The sequence below is a fragment of the Corvus moneduloides genome, chromosome 1 (assembly GCF_009650955.1).
Source record: "Corvus moneduloides isolate bCorMon1 chromosome 1, bCorMon1.pri, whole genome shotgun sequence".
NCBI classification, from domain to species: domain Eukaryota; kingdom Metazoa; phylum Chordata; class Aves; order Passeriformes; family Corvidae; genus Corvus; species Corvus moneduloides.
This window is the reverse complement of record NC_045476.1, coordinates 163,343,332-163,366,616: the sequence shown is the minus strand read 5'-3', so window position 1 is coordinate 163,366,616 and position 23,285 is coordinate 163,343,332.

The following is a 23,285-nucleotide window of genomic DNA, read 5'->3' as shown; positions in this document are numbered from 1 at the left end:
TCAGCTGCAACCGTTTTAATGAAGAAGTGCCAGAAAAACAATGAAGACAGCATTTGATTAATGTAGGAACTTCAGAACTGTCAGAACTTCATGTGTTGTCATCATAATGAAAATATAATGGATGTGATCAGGAATGCCATCCATCTTCCATTTGCTGCATGCTGAATTTGAACCAAAGGCTTTTGTGGAATTTTAAATTTTTGCTCTCATTTATTTTTCTTAAGTAATTTCCCTAGTTAGAATTCAAGTGGAAGGGAAGGGGCACTAAATCCTGGTGTTTAAGACCAGGAGTTAGGACTCAGGCCTGAGAAAACTAAGAGCAGATTGGAAATGTTGTCCTTGATTAATCAAGAAAGCTCAGAAGAGGAGAGAGGTCTAGGAGAGGTGAGGTGACCTTTGAAAGAAAGAGGGAGGAAGAGATGCTTCTTTTAATGTCTTGCTTTAACAAACAGGGGTACAAATTACTCTGTAAACACAGGAGCTTCTTTCCTATGGGTTTGCCCTCTGAGCAAGGTGGTCTGGTTGAAGACGCCCCTGCTCATTGTAGCGGGGTTGAAATAGAGGTCCTTTGGAGGTCCATTCCAATCCAAATCATCCTATGATTATATGAATTGTAACAATTTATATTCCAAATAATAATGTTACCACCTATAGAAATGTTCATATGAGTTTTCTGGTCTTCCAGAAGGTGTATGGTCACATTGTGATGTTTCCCTCTGTGAGGCACTTCAGTTCCCTTAGTCCTCAGTTCCCTTATCTATCTACTTTTTATATCAATTTAATGACAAAATTTAAGATATTCCAGATGTCTCCCTATTGAAAAGAGTCTGGCACCATCCTCTCGTCACCAATATTTGAGATATAAAATATTTGAGATATTTGTATGTATTGATGAGATCCCATCTCAGTCATGTCTTCTCCAGACTAAGCAGGCCCAGCTCCTGCAGTCTCTCCTCACAACAGAGATGTTCCAGACTCCTCATCATCTTCGTGGCCTCTACTGGACCCTTTCCAGTAGCTCCTTGTCTTTGTGGAGACCAAAATAACATCAGGGCAGAGCAGAGGAGGAGGATCTCCCTCAACCTGATGGCCACACTTTTCCCTATGAACCCCAGGAACCTATTGGCCCTCCTGGTCCCCAGGGAACACTGCTGGCTCATGGACAGCTTGTCACCCACCAAGACACCCAGGTCGTTCTCAGCAGAGCTGCTCTCCAGTAGGTCAGCCCCCAACTTTTGCTGGTGTTAGGGATTATTCCTCCCCAGACACAGGACCCTACACCTGCCCTTGTTGAACCTCATCAGGTTTCTCTCTGCCCAGCTCTGTATTCTCCTGTATGACTCCTAAGTCCTGTATTCATGGCCACTGGCACTGCCAGCATTTCTCTATCTCGTTATCGCCCATTGAGCTTCTTTAATTGTTGTTATGTGACTACAAGTTCCCATAGAGACTAATGGCCATTGCCACTGGATTATTGATATTCAATTATATCTGTTCTCTCTTTATGCTGTAGTCCCTTCCACTTTCTTAACTTGAGAGATGAGTCTGTGCGTTAAGTTGTTGTTTTTTCTTTAACCAATAGAACAGATTAATTTAATTTCTTCCTCAATAAATGATATATTTCTCAGGATGTACACCAGGTTAAACTTCTGGTAAGGAAAATAAACCGTCCTGAACACTGTGGTTTAACCAATATAACAGAAAACTCATGAGGAATAAGCCTATTTCCATTCCACCTATTATCCCAATTATTGGCTTTGCATCTCAGATACAGGAAGCAGAAGGACTCCTAAATTTGTGGGTCATTTGTGGGACTCCCTGACAGCCAGATCAAGCTTCATGTTCTTGTAATTACTGTCTCTGTAGGAAGTTAATTCCTTAAAATGGAGATGAAAATACTGGTAAGGGCTGGAAGTCAGTCCCGCAGTTGTAAGTTATTGACTCTCGGGTGCTCGTGATGACTTCCTGCAGCTGAGATGCAAATGTCTCAGACATTAAATAATTTCATATATGTTTCGCTAGTCCTCAAAAGTCTAAAAGAGACCACTGGAGTGCTCAGGGTTTAAAGGGACTTTTAGAGGTCATCTGGTCATCTGAAATGATCATGGACATCTTCAACTTGATCAGTGTGCTCAGAGCTCCCTCCTACTTGACTGAATATTTCCAGGGATGGGGCACCTGCCACTTTCAGGGCAACAAAACCTATTTGCTCCGTTCTTCTTTGCCACAGAGACATCTATGTGGATTTGGTGATTTAATGCCTTTTTCCTGGACATTTTCACTCTTATTCCCAGATCAAGTGTTATCTCTTTGAATTCCTACCAAGTTACTTCCTCTCACGCGTCTTTATTTTCAGCAATGCAGTTTGTCATTGTTTGTGACAGGCATGACATTGATATCGCAAAACCCAAAGGGAATAAAAGAATAAATACTTGATAAAAGTATGATTTAAGATTAATTGTTGCCTGGTGAAAACTCAGGATAAAACATCACATAAAGACATTACATAAAGCATCACATAAAGGCATTATTTGTCCGCAGTGCAGAATTATTTTAGCAGCCGTGACAGAGTGAAATAGAGCAGAGAGTGGAAGTCTCATTTCAGAGGATGCTTATCCCAGTTGCACTCCTACCTCTGCTCCAGATATCCTGTGAAAAGTTGGAAGCTATAATGCTGCATTCCTTGGGTGAGATGAAGACAGGACTTTTGTGACTGGTAGCTGGTGTTCTCATGGGCTATGGGTTCAAGGAGAGAAGAAATACTCATGGGTATGATGGTCTCCATCACATCTATGAAATATTCATTCTTATATATGTATACATACCGACTTTCTGAGCTTCTGTTTGTAAACAGAAACACCAAATATCACAAATATCTTCTGCTGTCAGTTGTGGTTTTCAGTAGCAGCTGCAACAGATATTTCTGCTGAAAAACAAAGAAAATCAAACCTTAGTACTCTAGGCAAAGGAAAATTTCTTTAGCAATCAAGAAGTGATTGCACTCCATGACTGTTTCTACTGGCAAATGACAGTGATTAACACTATGCCAGTGCTTCTCAAAATTTTGGAAGTAGGAGCCTCTTTCGTTCATCTGTGTCTGTGGAGCATTATTCTCAGAAGCAGCTTGGTTTCTTCAAGACTCAGGATGAGGAGAAATTATAACTGATTTCAGCAAGTATTGACACTCATTCCCTCCCACAAGGAACTGAGCTGCTTCCAGAAAGTTAAAGTGGCATAAAATTGGGCAGGCAATAATCACAGCCTACACTTGCTCCTGTCTTACATCTGGTCCCTGGAGAAACTGAGAAGTTGTTGACTGCTGTGTGTGACGCTTTAGACTCTCTTTGAACGCCTTGGTCATGGGTTACGATGTGGGATGAAGAAGGAAAGGCAGTGCCACTGCCATATTTTCATCTTAATTTGAAAAACGCCAATCTTGGAGTGCAGCTGTTTCTGTTTCTAAAAAAGGTTCAACCAAATTTTAACAGAAGAGCCAGAGCACCTTAAAAATTCTGAACCTGCTTCTCTCTTCCCCCTGATGACACTTTGAAAAACCTTTACAGATCAATTATGGACTAAGCAGGAAGTCTGGCAAAGGGCTTCACTGCCTTTAAATTGCTCAGTTCTCTCTGAAATGCAGGAACAGATGTTTTTTGAGCTGGCATGTCAAGGTTTTATCCAACTCATTTCCCTGCACTGAGTCTATCTGGTCTCCCTGGGCCAGGTTCTGTTTGCATTCAGACCCCAGTGTTCAAAAGCAAAGAAGTGATTTTCAGCTTGCACCAAAGCCACATCGATGCATTTGAGGGTATGGAAGAGTTGCTGTGGTAACAGTTCAGCAAACACTTAGATCCACTGACATCCATATGAGGTTAAGGAAGTGCTTAATCAGGGTTTTAAGCTGGAGTCAGTGTGAGAAAAATGCCCCTCTGCTCCTCATGAAAAAAAAAAAGAAACTTCTCATAATTTCAATATACACTGAAATAGAAAGTTTTGGCAATTTATTTCTAATATACCCTAAGACATCTTGTTTCTGATTTGACTTCGGCTCTGAGAAGGACAGGAGCTGGATAAAGCCATCATTTCCATAAATGCTAAGTTGGAAAAAAAAAAAAAAATGATGGTGCTATCACCTTCCCTAATTTGGCTATTATCACTGAGAATTATGTGCAAATGATGCATTTATATGCAGCTCATAAATGACTCTGCTAATTCCAGCCACTCAGTGTGTCCTACATATGCTCCGTATGGCGTCTGTGGGCGAGGCAGATAAACAGTCAAGTTTCTGGGAGTGGAGCGTCAGGATCAGCATTTTGCTAAAAAATTGCTTTTTCAAGGGCTATGAATTTGCCTGTTTGTTCCAGTGCAGCAGCAAATGGACTGAGGATTTCACTGTACTTGGATGGGGTCAAAAAAGCTGGTTTGCATCTCATTTAAATGCTACACATATTTTTGAATAAAATTATTTTTTATGAGACATGAAAATGCTGCATGGTTAGATGCTAGTCAAAGAAATTGTAGCATTTTAAAAGTATTCTTATAAAGTGATGTTTAAAACACTTAAATGAATGAGATTTCAATCGTTCTTAATTGCATTTAAAAATAAAATAATTTTGTTATTCTCAATGCTAAGCAACTTTCAACAAAATGACTTCCTGAAAGAGATTTTATTAATTAATTTATTTATTCATTTATTTATTTGTCTTTTAACCAGTGATGCAGTGAATGAGAATTCAAGACATGAGTTAGTTCAAGCCCATCTTAAATTTTCAATGTGATGTATAAATTACTCAGTCTCTCATATTGTCAGTTTTATCAGCTGTAAAATGAGAAAGAAGTTATTTATTTTGTGCAATCCTTGTTCTTGGCATGTTTTACTTGAAGCACTGTAGTCATAGCTCAGGAAACGGGACTTTTGTTTGGATAGGAAAAGCCTTTTTATGACCAAAAAATAATCACCTCATTGGATTACTGCAAGTGCCAAATAAACTTTGTACTTGCAACAAAATCAAGACAAATTTTATTTTCTTTATCAATTTTTAAATGTTAGAATACATGAATACTTGTCTCTTTTCAGTTTTTGTTCCTCTTTTTGTTTCAGTTCTTGGATGTTGAATTCATTTCGGTCTCAGAGACCTGGAAGCATTTTCCCTGTTTTACTATAGAACTGGAATGACATATTGCATATTTAGTTCAAGAATGCTATGAGGTGTAGTACAGTCACAGCGTGTTTCCCTTTTTTTGACTCCTCTGTTCAGAATATAATCACTTTAGAAAAATAAAATTTACGTTTGCTGAATGTTTTTTTCACTTTATGACACATGGTATCTCCCATGTTTTCTGCTTGTCTTCTTAAAAGTTGTTCCACTTTAAAGATGACCATAAGAAACTTGCCCAAACTGGTTTTCTTATGCTCCAGCTGTCTCATCACCATTCTAATCTGGGGAATTACCAAAACTCAACAAACCACTCTCGCAACTCCCAGATTATGGAAAAGAAACGTGGATGCCATTTATATGTTTATAAGAATGATAAATAAAGAAATACTAGAATCCCCATAATTTCTGAATACTATATCACAAAGTCACAGAATGGTTTGGGTTGGAACAGACCCTAAAGATCATCTCATTCCACCCTCTGCCATGGGCAGGAACACCCTCCACTATCCCAGGCTGCTCCAAGTCCCAGACAACCTGGCCTTGGACACTTCCAGGGATGGGGAGTCCACGGCTTCCCTGGGCAAGCTGTGCCAGGGTCTCACCACCCTCACAGGAAATATTTCTTTTCCGTATTTCTATGATGCAGGGCTTTCTTGTGTCATACAGCTATTAATCCTTTAATATATACAGACAGATCCCCTAAATTGCCACAGTTACACATCTTTAAATATTTATAATTCAGTTATGAACTAAAGTATGATGGAAATATGCAGTGAAACTATGACAGCTTGTCTGTAGAAGTGTTTTCACAGTGCAACTTGAATTTTCTTTCCCAGAACAATCTATAACAGGGTTCCTAATAGTTGAAATTATGCAGCTTACAGTCTCCCTGCTGGACTTTCAATAGGAGAATCATTAAAAACAATACTGCAATTTGAATAGAATAATATTCAGCGCCACAAAGAAGATATCAAACTGTAGGTCTTCTATGTGGTTCCTCATTCATGCTTCAGAACTGTTCAGGTATCTTTAAGTCCTGTTTTATGGAGAGTTACAAAGCAACTTGGAGATTTTCTTTCTATAGCTGATGACACAGGAGCTGTTCTTAAAGTTTGTGTTATGCATCTTGTAAAAAAAAAAGAGTATGATGAACAAGACCAGCCAAGAAGAACTTCAGCAGGTAACACAGCAATCATTTCCTTCCACCAGATAATGTTAAATTACAATGTATAGGGTTGCTTATAGAGTCTAATGTTCCAAAGCTGTTCCCTGCTCGAAAATTTTCTGATTAAGGAATGTCCACCCTTTTTAGCTTGAGATATTTCCTCCTCAGGCAGTATCAGGGCTCTTACCCAGGTGTTACTGGGAAGCACATCTAGAACTGCTAAGCAGAAGCACAGCTCTCAGGACAGGTTAATGGGAACTTTGGCTCTCAGGGCTGGGGTGAGCGTTGAATTGCTTTTAAAACAGTGTGGGATTGAAGGAGTCTGCACAGACATAGTCTCTGGTACTAGATGGAACTGCTGCTCCAGTGTTCCTGTTGCCTGGAATAAAACGCAAAGCCTTTCCAAACAGTGTTAAAATGATAATATAAAAGAAAGTCTTTCATTGAAAGCTTTTAAGGTGCACAGTATGGCGATATTCACACGTGATACAGTATTTCTGCAATTTTTATAAGGTTAGTAGGTTAGTATATCTATCAAATATTGTCCAATTAGAAGAGCAGTTGGTGAGGCAATTTCCCCCCTGGATTCTGCCCCATTGGAGCCCCTGCCCCCAACTTTTAGCCCTACACTTTATTGTGCCTACAATGCATGGTGCAAAACAAAGTGTCCTTGCTAGACTAAAGGCAAGACTAAACAGAATTTCAAGATTGTATTAGTAAGGATTTGGTAAACTATGGGAGAGGGCAGGAAAAGTACTAGAAGTTATAACAGTCTACAAAGATACAAATATATGGAAAATATATAAAAAGGTAAAAATCTTTAGGCATCATCCTCTTCCTAGAAATCTCCTCCCTGGCTTCAGGCAAAGTTCTGGATGGAGGATGCAATTTCCCAAGTCTCACTGCAGGGAGATTTGGCATCGGAGGCTGTGGTGGTTTCACATGTGAGGGATGCACCCCAGTTTAAACATTGAGTTGCCAAGTGAAGGAGCTATAGGAGCAGGTGGCCAGACTGTAATTTAGCTTTCAGTATGATTTTGGATCAGAAAACCTCAGATCAGAGGTCTTTTCCACTATCTGTTATTCTTTATTATCTCATATGTCATGCTTCTCAGTCTTCCTAGTGAACCTTGCCAAGGATTTGTTGTCTTTCCATCTGCAGTTGGATTTAATTACAAGCAAAAGGTGGCAAGTCCGAAACAATATGCTGGGCTAATAAATTTCCTGTGCAGGAATCACGTTGCCTATTAGAAAAGCTCTAAGAACACCAAGGAGGGGCATAGGTTAAGAGAGAGAAAACATTTTACACTGTCATTTTCGGCAAAGTTATTACGCTCCTGAACAGCTACAAATGACAGGTTGAAATATTTGCAAGATTCATGGTTAATGTTTGGATATTCATTTATGCATATCCTAACTTCCCAGTGGGACACGTGCTCTTAAACTGAGGCTAGGCAGATATATTTGAAATTTGTTTTATCTAATTTTTTTCTTATAATTTGTTTGTTTACTTTAGCTGCTTAGCAGCACACAGACAAATATGTACACACAGATTCATACACCACTGAAAGTCTTTTAATCTGAATTTTGAAGCTATTAGCTGATCCTCACAGCTTGATCTTTAAGGACCAGTTCCTCATACAAATTCACCAGCTGTAATTCAAAGAAACTTGTAAGGTTAAAGAGGAAATACTATCTTTGCTGTCACAGAGGGAGGAAAATGCCTCTGACTCATTTCCCTGACTGAAAAGCATTTGTTCCATGGTGTTATTATCAAGACTGGTAAAACATATATTTATCAATGTTTAAACCAACAGAAGGAGAAGAAATCACTAGGAATCCCATTTAACCTCATTTATTGGCTCTCTCAGCAGAGGTATTAGGCATATTGAGCAGTAATGAATTATTTAAGATCGCACTAGATATTAAATGCTTTGAATTGTGAGCAAACAGCCAAATAGATGTCTTTCAGATTTTTTCCTCTTCTAATAGGAGCCCCAGGACATTTTAGCTAATAAATGACTATGTTCTCACAGATCAACTGTTTATACAATGGAACTCATCTCTGAAGCTAAAAATGGGCATTCTGGGAAAGAAATGGGCACCCTGTAGTGGAGAAACAGGGCTAAAAGACATGTAGAAGCACAGATTGCTTCAGATGTGCCCAAATGTGCTACCTATTTCAGTCACTGGTAGAAACTCTCCTGGAGAGAGTAAGGGTAGGAACAGAATGGAGTTTGCATGAGCAGGAGGATATCAAGGTTATAACAGTCCAACAAGGACAAAAGAAACACAAATTAGAGCTGTAACCTCTAATCCACAATCTGACCTGAGATTACTCTCTAGGCAGTTTCAGATACCAACGTTCTGTAGCTGGTCATAAGGTACTGCTGTCTAATCTAAGAAATAATATGTCTCAAATCCTCTCTGGATGAACATATCCAATAAGTAGAGAGAAATAAATTGCCTTCATCTCTATGGTTTTGCAAAAATCAATTGTCTCTTCACTTCTTATTTCTGTCTTCAAATACTGTAAACAGCTTTCTCCAGTCCTGGAGAAAACAGATCAAAAATAGACTCAAGTGTAGTAAAAATATGTGAGAAGACAAAAAGAGCTTTGGAAAAAAAATTAAAAAAACAAACAAACCCAAAACCAACCACTCTCTGGCAGAAGTCAAACCCTCAAAGGAAGTCACGAAACAATGGAAAACATTTTGAGGAGTTAAGCTTGTCTTGTATAACCACCACTGGCTAGTTCAGTCTGTTGTTTAGGGGGAATCCTGATTCTGAAATATCTTTCTAATGAAAAGTGATTTAGCAGTTTGACTTTAAGATTTTTTTTCCACTGTCTGAATGCTTAGTACTGCATGACCTCACAAGGAAAGAGTCTTCACATCAGAGGCAAATCAAAGGAAGAGTTATTTTGACTCAAAGCATTTGATTGATTTGGGTAGCAGTTGGTTTACTGATGACTTCAGGGTGTGGGAATTATGATATGAGTACCTGAAGGATATAAATACCAGTCTAGAAAAGAAATTAATGGGATAGAAAGTAAACCCATAAGTAATGAATGGTTCTGATTATAGATGCATTATAATGGAAATAATGAGAAAAGTCAATTATGTCCCAATGCTGATTTCCATTGAGGAAGGGATTACTTTAATGTGGATTGGACGGGAAGGTCCAGAAGTCATTACTAGATCTGCTAAATCCAAAATGGATTAAGTTTCCAAGAGTGTTCTGTAAAAGAGTGTTTTTAGCATAGTTTGGATCCTGGAGTCCAGTTCAACTCCTGAAGACCTCACAACAAAAACTTCCATTGATTTGAGAAGAACATGATGGAGCAGAGATTTTTTCCCCCCTTTCTGTTTGATGCCACATAATAATTTTGACTGTTTTTCAGACAGTTAAAGGCAAACTCCAAGGCAGGATGCTTGTGCATGGAGTGTTTGTTCTCGTCATGCTTGCCCTGGAGTCTCGGAGCAGCAATAGCTGGCAGGCAGGCACTTACATTAAGTACCATGTTGACATTAAAGGGATTGGGAAAAGTGCCCTAAAGAGTATTCCCCTCCCAGCACTCCTCCCAGCAGAAGGTAACATTTACTCCTCAGCCTTGGATAAATTACCATATTAATTATTCAAAATACTTAATACCATCAAACAAAAATGAATTTACCAGATGCAATCAAGAGCCAGGCACAAGAAATCAATGGAGTTTAAAGGCCTCGGCTCTCAATGAATCATTAATTGGGTGCTCTCCTGAAGTGCAGGGACTGGAGAGGGTATGAGTTGCCTCAGGAGGGAGGACAGGAGGTCAGGCCAAGATGCAACTCCAACTAAGAGTGAATTCTACCTTCTCCCAAACTACGTCTCTGTGATAATGTCAGCACTTAAGGGAATATTTAAGAGTGTGATGGACTCACAAAGAGCTCTGAGAGCAGGATGCAGCTGTGCAAACAAACTGTGCTTTGAACCAGTGCAGTACATCTGCCCTGCTCTGGTAATCTGACTGCAACACCAGTACAGGTAAGGCTTTTTTAGTTTGGAAGATGCTGCCCCCACAAAACTCACTTGATCGGGGAATGTACCAATTAACACCTGGACAAATCTGTGCAATGTAAATCCAGACTAGTTCTTCAGACACATTTTACAACAGCTCAGCCTCTGTTCTAGACATATCTAGACTAGAATATCTTCTGCTTTCAGTATTCTCGGCATAGATAACTCTGTAGCTGAGTGTTTACCACATTTTGCTTAATTAAGCCTGCCTTTTGACTTTGGCTTGCCTTGAAAGTTAATGTAGTTACTTCTGGGCAGACACCAGAATCAATTCAGTTGTAGGGAGTTGTAGGGGAAATTCAGGTTCTGGCCTTTCCTAGCCCAGTGCTCTCCCAGTGAAATGTCACTCAGAGACCACTTTGGCTTCTTGCACTTCAAGACCTGTGAATTCCATGTTTTGGTGACTCACACTGACTGTCTGTGCCCAAGTGTTGGCAGTGGGGGCTGCAGGGTAACCAGGGAAAAGAAACTGGGTTTCCCGTGTGTCAGGCACAGGTTTCAGCCTTTATCTCGACCTTTTCCCATCTCATTTTCCCCCTCACCTATTGAGTGGGAGTGAGAGAACAGTGAGGTGCAGGGCTGGCAGCTGCCCATGGCTAAGGTGGGTTAAACCTGCTCCTCTCGTCCTCTGGCTTTGGTGTTCACAGTTCTTCCTCACACTTTTTCCTCACTCCTCATACTACCATGCAGTGGTTTTGCTTTCCCAGCCTTACAAAGTCAGAATGAAGCAGAAGCACCACATGGGAGAGAGGACATTCCCAAGAAACTGAATGGTGCTAAGCTGGTGGGATGGTGGAAGCGCACATACACAATCTTCTAGTTATTCTTCTGAATTTAGGGCTTAAAAGAATTTTGTGTAGTGGGTGTCTTCAACCTTTTCTGTGAAGGAGGAATGACAGCCCCTCATCTAAGAAGACAAGGTGCAAACTCCAAAATGAGTTCGTCCTCTTGGATGACTCCTGTCTGATGCTCGCTTACTGCCTGTCACCAAGTCCTATTTAATTCCTTCCCTTTCTGATTCTGATTCCTTCAGCTTTCTGCTTTCAGTCCTCTTTTACTCTTGCTTGTCTGCTCACTGTTGAAAATAACAACTCATTTTAATATGAACTGAGGGAAAGGGGAAAAAATTAAGCAGAAGAAACAAAAGTCTGCGAGACTTTTAAAGCCATGCTCTCACTGACTTGCTGTGAAGTGCATCAGCTGTTCAAAAATGCATCAGGAATACATTCCTTTGGGATCAGCTACTAGAGTGTGATGTCTATGAAATATTTTAAAACTAAAGAATATCCAGAGGTCTGAACTAGAGTAAAACATCAAACTAAAACCCAGTCCTTCTGTCCTACAAAACGGTGAGCGTGAAATTAAAAAAAGCCTTAGCCAGGGAGGTAAATATGGCAGGATGAGCTGGAATTGTGTGACAATATTGGAGATAAATCAGCCACGGAATTTACATAGAACCATAAAATTATAGAATGGTTTGGATTGGAAGGGACCTTAGAGATCATCTGGTTCCCACCCCCTGCCATGGGCAGGGACACCTCCCACTGGACTAGGTTGCTCAGAGCCCCATCCGGTCTGGCCTGGAACACTTCCAGGGATTTTCTATGTTTAATTGCTAGTGGGGTTCAGGAGAGCTTTCCTTGGACTTTTAGCCCTATTTGATGGTGGGTAGTTCTGCTAAAACCAAATTAATCCTTTTGCTCTGCCCGCTGCACACACTACTCACATTGAGCCTGTGTTATGTCTTGCGTGTTTGGGGATGACTCATCCCTTCCAGCCTTGCAATGTGTCCCGGGGAAGGACATGAAGGTTTAGGTTCTTCAGACCCTGTGCAATGCCAAAAAAAGGAAATGGAAAACATGAACATCCTTTCCCTTCCCAGATAAACTGAGGCATTTATGGAGGAGCTGAAAATAGTCAACTCTTTTTGCAAGACCAATGATTGAGTTTTCATTTTTCTTAGGGAGAGAATCAATTTTATGTGAAAATGTATCAGAGTCTCCTCAGACAAAACAGAGTTTCTAAGGACAATTTTGAAGCAACATGAAATGTTCTCTTTTGTCAAATGATTACAGGGTGGAGGGAAATAAAGATGGCTTTTGGATCTACTTTTGTGATTGGTCTTTGCAAGATGGAGGGAAAATGATGTGGGCCATGATTTATAAGCACAAGAGTATCACAAAATATTAAGTGGATGTTACTGTGCTGAATGCCACGGGAAAAAGCTAAAAACACTCATTGGAAGCAAATCACTCTCTCTTTTTGAACTCTGTATGGAATAGAGACTTTGTCCAAATCCTGCTAAGAAACAAAATGTGATGGAAATGATTACATGGACATAATTTGTGTAGTTTTACAGAAACTCTCTTGATGAGTCAAGAATAAACATTTATTATTAATAAATAATATTGCTGCTCTACAGCAATGCAGAGCAATAATAATATCTCAAATTATTCATAGAATCATAACTTACCAAGGACTAATAAACACAGAAAAATGACCTCTGGTTCAGGGAGTCCACGAGCTGCAAATTGCTGTAGTTTGAGAGAGGTATTTGAGGGAATATCATGGTATACTTGCCATCCTCTAAGCATCCACATTGGATCATTATTTATCATCAATCAATCTGGTTTTATGTTCTTCACACTTTTAAGTCTCATTGTTAGTTGTATCTTTTCAAGCCCAACTTACATATTGTAAATTGGTTTCCCTATTTTATTTTCTTGGTATAACACCTCAAATCTCTGGCCATGACCTAGGATTTTACAGGAGGAATTATAAATACAAAAAGGAACGGCATCCCAAGTATTGTGCTTTCCTGGGAAGATCTTTCCAAGCTACAAGCCCCCAAGTACCAGTTTTCCTTCCCTATAACTGGATTCAAAGGCAGAGTCAGGCAGTACTTGGAGGGTCATGTCACGACTCAAAATTGGAGTTTTGAGATTCAAGTCTCTCAAATAATAAAAGCATCAATATTCTGGTGGTGATGCTTGATAATGAATTCACTTCTCAGTGAAATTCATTCATCAAGGACATGATTAGATGAATCACATCCCATCTTCCCATCAGCTCAGCCCCAAAGAGACTTTCCTTTCTACCAAGCCACTCCATAAATTTAATTAATTCCAGCACAAATACAGGTAAAAGAGATATTTGCATATTCCTCCCTGGCCATGGGCTCAAATCTCTTGCATGGTCCATGAGGACAACAGCACTGATGATCAAATTTAATACTCTTGTATTAAATTTTTCCCACCTTGCAAGGAGCTCTGACCATTTTTCAGGCAAAGTATCATCACCACGAAATATTATTGCCCTGTGCATCTTCATATTCTATCTCTACTAAGGAAATAGAAAGTGTCAGTAAAAGATTGCCACAAATAATTCTGCTGTTCTGTTCCTGGATGAATAACCTAATAATTATAAGGGATATGATGCCACTGAGGGAGGCCCAGATGAGCTTATGGATATATTACTAAGCACAGCAGAAAGAACAGTAAAGACACAATCTAATTTTGTGAGAAAATTAATGAAATAAAACTATTACAGAAAAAATATTGACACCACTCTGGCAATCTGACTCCTTGTGACTTGAGTATACAGAGAGTAAAATGTGAAAGGCCAGTGATAAACTGAGCTGATTTCCCAAAGAACAGCCTGGGGAAAAAGGAAACCCCATGTAAGTGCATCATTAGTAAGAACAAGGGAAGTACTCAGTGGGCTCAAATCACTCTATGGCACAGAAGAATTATTGGAAAAGTTAGACTGAGCCTCCTCATGTGCTACCAGTGTTCATAAAAGATTACAATGAGAAATAACTGGTCCAATAAATACCAATATGACAAACCAAACTCACAGATCGTAATAGGAAATGAACATTAAATAGTCATCAACTAAAATATACCTTCTTCCAATTACTTCATCCTGGGTAATTTATTTAATTGGCTAATGTTATCTCAGATTTTCAAGACCTTGTGGAAGAAAAGAAGATTGTAAAAGAAAAAAACCACAAAAGCTGTCTTTATAATGGAAAAGAAAAAAAATAGCACAAAGATTCAGTCTCTAGCAAAAGTCTAAGTGAACAACACTGAGCAGACAATGTCTAAACGAACAGGATGTGTGGAGCATTGTGAAGGGGGAAAAGCCTTCAATCCTCGTCTGCGGTGAAGCTCTGTCACTGTAGGACATGACAATCCCATCAGTAAGATAAACATTAGCTAAACCAAATTACTGAGGGAAGGCAAACCTGACAATAACTTCTGTCCAGAGAACATAGCAAAGTTGTGCTGACAAGCCAAGGGTTGTAGCAAATAAGGTTTTTGAGACATCTCTGCTGGGTATATAAATATTATATATATATATAAAAATATACTGTACATATATAAACTATATATATATAGTTTATATCCTCAGTGGTGGAAATGGGATTAGGTTTATTAATATCCAGTTTTTGAGCTCCATTCATATTTTGTGGAACACAGTGGTAAGTGTTGGCAAATGTGAGAGACAGGCTGAAAATTGTGGCTGCGTATTTTTCTAGATTGGCACAAACCCTCAGTTTTGGTAAAACTACTTGCCAAAATGAAAGCTGAGGAACACTTGGAAAAGTGGGAGTTTTTCTGCAAAGAATCTAGGGATTATAGTAGATCTCAGGCCAAATGCAAGACAAATATTTCCCATTCTGACCATAAAAAAAAAAAAAAAGGCAAGCATGTTATTGATATATGTGAAAATGACCAGAACTTGAAAATGGTTTGCTGGTTTGTTAAGCACTGTTGAAACTTATCTTAAATACTGACCCAGTCTGGGCTTTCTCTTTTCAGACAGATAATAATAAACAGAAGATATGAAGAAAGGAAAATGTGCTGAATAATTTGAGACAGATCATTAGGGTGGATTAAGTAACCATTCACAGAGAAATTTGGGAGCCCCCCTAAGTACTTTTTAGGAGGTTTGCAAATACAGTAGCCAAAAAAACGCCCAGCCAGCAGTGAAACTGAGCAGATAGTCCCAGCAGGCACACAGACAGCTCATAAATCCATATATATACCTGATGGCCACACTGATCCAGACAGAGATGCATTCTCACTCACAGCCTTGTACTGCTGCCCTTGTTTGGCAGCTCAGGATGAAGGTCTGTTAATAGGAGGGATATTTATTTATTCATTTAATTAGATAAATGTGTATGCACCTATACGTATATATATATATATATATATATATATATATATATATATATATATATATATATAAAGTGCATATATAAATGTAGAGTGCAAATCCAACTCCCCTGGGTCATGGCCTTCCCAGTTTCTGGCACCTGGAGAGATGAACCCTTGAGGCCACAGTCTCACACAACAAAAACACACCCAGAGTGTGAATTGTGTGGTAACACAGACACATCTTTCTAACACCCCATCCCTCTGTTTTACAATTCATGTTCCTTCTCGAATCACCTAGAGCTATTCCTTTCCCTGCTACTGCTTTTTCTCTTCCACATCCAATAATAGTCCTTGTTGAATCACAAAATACTCTTTTCCTGCATCCCAAGACATTTCCCATTCCCCCAAGGAAGTGACCCGTCTCTGTGTGTGAGTGGACCCTCCCCCCTGACCCACTGAGGAGGTGCCCCCACACTCATGGGGCTGGGGCTGGGGCTGGGGCTGGCTCTGACCCATCACTGAGGGCTCCCCCACTGCCCTTTTTCCTCTTGGCTCCTCTGTCTTCTGAGATTTTCCTGTAATAAACCTGGGAGCAGCCAGGGCAGGGGCTTTTTGGGTCACCTATACTCATTTTCTCCTCTGTGTGTCTTCTTTGGGTGTGAAGATGAATTTTGCAAGGAGTTGCCAATGGAATATTCATATGCACTTATGGGCTGTCCTGAGTAGAGCCCAAAATTAGCTTTTTTTACAGGAAAAAAAAAACAAAACAAAACAAAAAAGAACACTAATTCTACCGTTTATTTTTGGAAATACTAAGTTTAAAAAAAAGGCTTTGAATTGGCAGCTGTTAAAGAAAGTGCAGATGTTGGAAACAGCTGGCAAGCCACAGCCCTCATGCTTACAGAAATCTCAAACAGCTGTTAATTTTTTATCCTGCACAACTCATACTTTTGCTGTGATAGGATACAGATGCAAAATAACTCTTTAGGATTTTCACGTTCCCCTCACAACACAGTGCAACCTATTTGCCCTCCCCTGTCCGGCATGGTCTAACTGGTGCCACTTCTCTGCCAGCTGCAGCTCCAGTGCATCTGTAGACACTTCCAGGAGAACTTTTGTGTCTCATGAACCACAGAACTAAACATGGAAAATCCTGAAAATATCTATCCAGCATCACTCTTGAGGACTATCAAATCAGAAATCAAGAACGGTGTCATGGAATCATTAATTCACAGAATGGTTTGGGTTGGAAGGGACCATAAGGATTATCCAGTTCCATCCCCCTGCCACAGGCAGAGACACCTTCCACTATCCCAGGTTGCTCCAAGATGCACCCAACCTGGCCTGGAACACTTTCTGAGATGGGGCAGCCACAGCTTCTCTATGTCGGGCCTTCACCACCCTCACTGGGAAGATTTTTTTCTAATATTTAATCTAAATCTACTCTTTTTCAGTTTGAAGCCATTCCCTCTCATCCTGTCCCTCCATGCCCTTGTCCAAAGTCTCTCTCCATCTCTCTTGGAACCCCTTTAGGAACTGGAAGGGTCTCTAAGGTCTCCCTGGAGCCTTCTCTTCTCCAGGCTGAGCAGCCCCAACTCTCTCAGCCAGTCTCAAGCAGGCTGTGTCCTGGCAATTCACGTATCAGCCTTGTAGGTTTAAACAAACCTAGAGCACTGAATGCATCTCCAGGGCCATTCAAGTGCTCCCAGGCAGTGAAACACCTTGCCAACATTATCCTCTGTAGCTCACTTCCACCTAGAATTTAGGGAAAGAGAAATGCTTAGCTCAGAAGTATTTTTTCCAGAAGGGAGTGCATAGCTGGGTCGAATTGGATATATTTCTGATCACAAGGGAAGAAGCTTTGCAAGGTTAAGGCTTCATTATATTGCCTGGGACAGGGAATGTCAGCAATTTGTATCCAAGGATGGAGTCTCCTCCATCCTTTCTCGGGAGGGGGATGCTGCCTCTGGTCGCACGCAACGCCAGCGCTCAGCGCGAGCTGCCTCGTGATTTGCTTCTCAAGGGCAGGAGGGCTCCTCTAACAGAGCAGCCCTCCCAGAACTAATTCAGCAGATGTTTAATGCACTTAAATATATATGAATTTACCAGGAGCTGACAGTGCAGCACACCAGGCTCAGCCCTCACAAAGGGACTCTGTGTCCTTTAGCAGCAGAGAAGCCAAGTCAGGAGAAATTCCTGGGCAAGATTGTCCCACTGAGCGGCCTCTCAAACTGCTTTGACTTATCTCCAGCAATTGTTCAGCATAGAAAAGTGGTTTGTCATTGTCATTGTATCTCTGTTAAGAAATGTGTGAGCATGTGGAGAGAAATGGGTTTTTCTGAATCTTTGAAAAGTAACACCCAAAGCAGAGAGAGGAGACAGAAGCCCAAAGTGCCTGGAAACAAACCTCAGTGATAAGAATTGTGCTGGAAAAAGCAATAAAATCCACCTAAATTACATTTGGCATTTCCTTGGCTTGAGTTATTTGCAGAGAACCAGTTCTCTGACCCTTGGGTCTTCTGGTTTTAATTTGCCACCGCTGCTGTTGTCTTTCTAATCTTGTGCCTTTCTTCCACAAAGAAGGCTCAACCTTCAGGAGTTCAAGTGCCATGAATTGGAAAAGAACCACATCAATTATTGTCACTGGAAGTGTCAATGTTTGACTCTTTTCTCCCCCTCTGTCTCTGCAATCTCTTGGCCTTCTTTGTGTGGCAAGTTGATGACATGCACAAAACTATCTCCAAGTACTCAAACCCTTTCTTTTCACACATTGCAGTCCCCAAATACCCTTTCTGCTCCAATCAGATTAGTATTTGGCGGCACTAATTACACCCAATTCTTAAAATGCAATCTGGTCTTCCTGGGAAATCAATCACCATCCTGGGAAGCTCATCTGCTTTTACCATCAATGTTTTATGCAGGCAAATAGGCCCCTCTGCTGTGTTTATTAGGAAGTATTATTGGATTAATCTGGGCATTAATCAAGCATGATGATGGAATACATTGGGTTTTGCTGGGATACAGTTAAATTTCTTCACAATAGCTGGTATGGGGCTGTAATTTGGATTTGTGGTGAAAGCTGTGTTGGTGCTTTCACAGCATCAAAGCCTCTTCTGCCTCTCACTGGAGAGGCACAAAAAAAATCTGACTGGGCACATCCAGGACAGCTGACCCCAAGTGACCAAAGGGATATTCCAGACATGCCATGACATGCTCGGGATATAAAGCTGGTGGAAGAGGAAGGAAGGGAGGGATGTTCTCAGGGATGGCATTTGTCTCTCCGAGTCACTGTCACACACCATGGAGCTCTGCTTTCCTGGGGGTGGCTGAACACCTGCCTGCCCTTGGGAAGTGGGGAATGAATTCCTTGTTTTCCTTTGCTCATGACCACAGGTTTTCTTTTCCCTACTAAACTGTCTTTATCTCAACCCACAAGTTTTATCGCTTTTTACCTTCCCATTTTCTCCACTGCCCCATCCCAGGAAGATGGGAGTGTGTGGCTCAGCTTCCCACAGTGACTAAACCACAACATGGGAGAAGAAAATGTATAATCAAAAAGCAAATATTATGATGTACTTTAGTGCTAGGTTCCAGACAAGTATGTCTCAATTTCAAATAGCATCATGCAGCATTGTCAGTTCAGTGTCCCAGGAAAATTTTCTTCTCCCTCCAGAGTACTGCAAATGGGAGCCTAGGGCAGTATATTTATTTGTGGAAGAAAAGATCACCTATCTGAGTATCAGATGTAAGTATAGATGTACATGTGGCAGAACAAAAGAAAAATTATCCATCAATAAGCCTGACTGAAATGTTCAGCACTTTGGATACATGGAGGTTGACCTTGAAATTTGAAATTTATGGAGCTTTTATGTACACAGAGATTGCAGATCAAAACAAAATAAAAGACTTGAGGATATAACTGAGTAGTGACCTGGGATTTAAAATTTTCTTATGATGCCTCTTTGGCTGAGTGAAAGAAACAAGAATCAACTAAGAATATCAGGTAAATTGATAAACAATCAGACATGTTTATGCCTAATTGCTAGTGACAGGTTTTCCAACAAAAGTTGTAGCTCGCCTCCAATGGTTGCAAAGGACACAGAGATCAGCATAGGAATGATGCAGAGAATTCAGAGAGTGTTTTTGAGCATCTGCCTCTCCAAACTGTGTCATTTGAACTGCCTCTGAGGGTGGGCACATTTCTGGCAAAGGGCAGTGGTCTCACTTTCCAACGTAATCTTTTCCTGTTGTTTTTCACTGAAAAACAAAACCACAGCTGCACCTGGGGAAAAAAAAAAATCCTGATTGATGCAATAAGTTCAAGTCCCCAGTCTTTTTCTTGGAGTAGAAATCGCTTCATCTTACAAAGTCAAGTGGGACATTGAATCTAAGGGCTTGTAGTTCCTCCAGAACTCCAGTAACCTGACCTGAGACAACCCTAACAAGACAGGATGCCCAAAACATCTCATTCTGTCAAAGTTAACACTTCACTTGGAGTCAATATCTTTGGAAAAAATGTACTTTCAGTCACAGACTACGGTGGCAAGACTCAGAAGCAGATCTGATAAATTTGGCAGGCCATAAATGACCTGTGGGATGCAACCTTTGGCTGCTACAAAGTCTTTCCAGCACCATTTGCTCCAGTATCCAGTACACCCTGATTCCTAAGTTCACATTTTGGCTGGCACTAAAATTGGAAAATCATTCTGTAATTCCCATGCTAAATGCAGACTCAGTTTCAGGCAGCAAGAGGAAACTTCAGCCTTCAGAAAGCTCTGATTGACAAGAATAACGTGGCAGCACAGGGCAAGATGATTTTGTGATTTGCTAAAGAGGAGAAGAAATTACTGACCTGTAAAAGCCATGAACTGCCAAGCAGACATTAAACCAGAGTAAATGTGTAAAAACAGACACCAAGATCTAACACTGCAGCCTCATCAGATTTTCCCATCGCAGATGGTGCTTCTCGACCTTCCTACACAGACAAGCCTCACCAGGAGAGATACCTGAGCCAAGAATTCCTGCTGATAAGTCCCATGTACTCCCTCTCCCCTTTTACTTTTGATGGGCTGAGCAGGAGGAAATGCAATTCACCCTGCTGCCTGTAGGAATGCCTTAAGAGGAAGATAAAATGCCAAATAATGGAGCTTATCTGTTGGGAAGTGCCATGAATAAAACATGTTTTGCTGTCTGTGTGCATTTGTCCTCATTGCCCTTCAGTGAAAGATCCCTGTTATACATCATGATTTGGAGAGCAGAAAAAAGGACCTGGGTGACTTTGCTCTGCCAGGGCAGGAGCAGACAATCCCTCCCTAAAATAAGACAAGACCATTTCTCACCCATGGGCCAAAGTTCAAAAGCAGAGATGTTCAAGCACATTTAAGCTGACAATTCCTATATGAATGAACAAGCCATTAAAATTAATGGTACTTAATAGCAATCAGATTTATAAATTACCTACTGAACACTTGTATGTTTCTGCACCTTTGAAGATCTTTCTATGTTGACCACCCCCAAAAGCCTGTTCATTTAATTTCTGGTCACATTATTTCAATGGAAGAGAAAAAAATAAATGAAAAATAGAAGGGCTGGAAATTTGGAGAGTGTTTTTTTTTAAGCTGAAGGAGGGTAGATTTAGATTAAATATTAGGAGGAAATTCTTTACTGTGAGGCTGGTGAGGCCCTGGAACAGATTGTCTGGAGAAGCTGTGGATTCCCATCTTCTCATTTCATCCCCCTGTCATGGGCAGGGAATCTTCCCTCAGACCAAGTTGTTCAAAATCCCACCCAGCCTGGTCTTGAACACTTCCAGGAAAGCAGCTTCTCACTTTCAATATAACTTATTCCTTTATTTATAACTCTAATTTCTTCTATGGAAGTGTTGGATTTTTCCTACATCCTGATTTTCTTTTTACAGGATGCCGTAAGATTTCAGAACACTTTTCAAACATCTGTTTTGACTTCTCATGGCACAGAAGAAAAGTCAAGGAACTTGCAGAGAAAGAGCAGAAATTTCCCCAGTCCCATCTCTTCTGCTTCGTACCCTGGATGGCACCCAGGTACCCGGGGACTGGTGGCAAACCACAAAATTAAAGCAACACAGAGACTTTTCTGTTGTAGTGTAAAGACCAGAAAGTGATGGATGGCTCATCCTAGAACTGTGGAGGAAGTTGGAACATCCTAAACCCTGGTTCATCCCCACCAGACTGATGTGGCATTTGTTTTGGCTATTTGATCAGTTACTGAAGGGAGGGCTAAAGTCCCCTAAAATTTCTAGAGACACTTGGTGCTCCATGGCCGCTGCCTCTGCAGGTTTTAATACCTTGGCTACTCCTCTCTCAGGAAACAGACCCAGGAAATTCAAAAGGTGTGTGCAGATGTGGGAGCTCCTACGTACCAGGCATTTTAAACAGACTCTCACTGATTCCTCCAGTGTCTCAGCCTGTAAGTGACTGCTGCACACAAAGAGGCTCGTCCCCTGCCAAGAACAATGCAGCAGATTCTTGTTCCTTCTTTCCTGTTTTGTTTTGGTTTTTCTTTTTTTTTCCTGGAAAAATCTGAAGATCTTTCATAGGTGTTTTTTTAGTTTGGTTTTATTTTTTGTTTGGTTGGGTTTTTTTTTTTTGTTTGCTTGCTTTCTGAGGGGGAAGCTAGGGGATAATTTTAGGTTTGCTCATTTGCCTGTTTCTTTTTCACAAGGAAGATATAAATACCCCCTCCCCTCATTTTATCAACTAGAATAAACATATCTTTATCCATTATTACACTAGTTTGAGGTTTGACCTCCTCTTGTGTATAAATTATACACAAGAAGGAAGAAAACTGGCTCATTTATTCAGTAATTTATTGTGTCTTTTGACTGCCATGGACAAAACAGGGTATGTAATCTGCAGCATGAGAAAGACACAGGGAGGGGGAAAAATACATACCATATATATGGATTTAAACTGAGGGAGGGTAGATTTAGATTGAAAGAAGAAAATTAGGAAGAAATTCTTTACTGTGAGGGTGGTGAGGCTCTGGCACAGGTTGCCCAGAGAAGCTGTGGCTGCCCCATCCCTGGAAGTGTCCAAGGTCAGGTTGGATGGGTCTTGGAGCAACCTGGTCTAGTGGAAAATGTCCCTGCCCATGGCAGAGGATGGAACAAGATGATTTTTGAGGCCACTTTAACACAAACCATTCTATTTATACTAAAATATACCCCAAAAGACAGAAAATAAAAACATTTTAGCAGGCCTCTGTACTCTGCCCATGCTGATAAATCACCTTAAAACCAGAAAAAGTGTAATCACCCATGAGAAAGCTTTCAATATTTAATATAATCCTGGAGTATCTGCTGATGTTGGGACAACAAACCAGTTAATTTGATAACTCAGAGTGTCTTCAAATGTGGAACAGTACCTTACAATATTTCTAATGCATTTAGAGACTGTAAGTCTGAGCCAGCTCAACCCTCTTTTATCTACTTGTACACTTATGATCACATAAAATTCAAACACAGGACAGGATTTTGCTCTCCTGAAATAACAGCAAAGTTCTTTATTTGCTATTCTTGCTGTGAAAGTTTTGCAAAGGCAAGGCTCTCTTTGGGATTTCTTAGGCATGAAGTAAATATGTCAAACCTTAAAAGTGTTTTCTATGACCATTTTCATCAGAGGTAATAAGAGTTCCAAAGATGTCATAGAGTACTAAAATTGTATTTGAGAGGGTGCAAGATATGTGGTTTGTAAAATGTGGAAA